Consider the following 466-nt stretch of genomic DNA (forward strand, 5'->3'; position numbering starts at 1 on the left):
CTAATCATCTTTGGAAATAGACCAAGTAGTAATATAGCTGGGTCAATTTGTAACTCCATGCAAAGAGTAAATCAAAATGATGTAACTCAGACTGGTCCAGTATATTCTCTCACTATTTAAGGACATAATATTCCTTTAGTGATAAATGCACAAGTAAAAGTCACTAGGATTTTCATTTTACTTTTAATCTAGAGATTAAAAGACCTAGTGTAATGGCTCTCAAAAATAGTCTTCATATGTGGGACGTTAAAACTATTTTCATAATAATGCTGAAGTTATTTGCCTATTGAACTATTAATCCCTTTCCTAACCATGTAGCTTTGTGAAGCTGAATTTTCTTCATATATTTTAACCCAAATAACATATTGCAAAAGATGGAATATAGAAGCAGATATGAGAATCCATCTTTCTTTAAGTCTAATATCACAGAGATTTGCAAAAATAAAATAATAAAACAATACAACTC

The sequence above is a fragment of the Vombatus ursinus genome, unplaced genomic scaffold (assembly GCF_900497805.2).
Source record: "Vombatus ursinus unplaced genomic scaffold, bare-nosed wombat genome assembly UNPS02005148.1, whole genome shotgun sequence".
NCBI lineage: Eukaryota > Metazoa > Chordata > Mammalia > Diprotodontia > Vombatidae > Vombatus > Vombatus ursinus.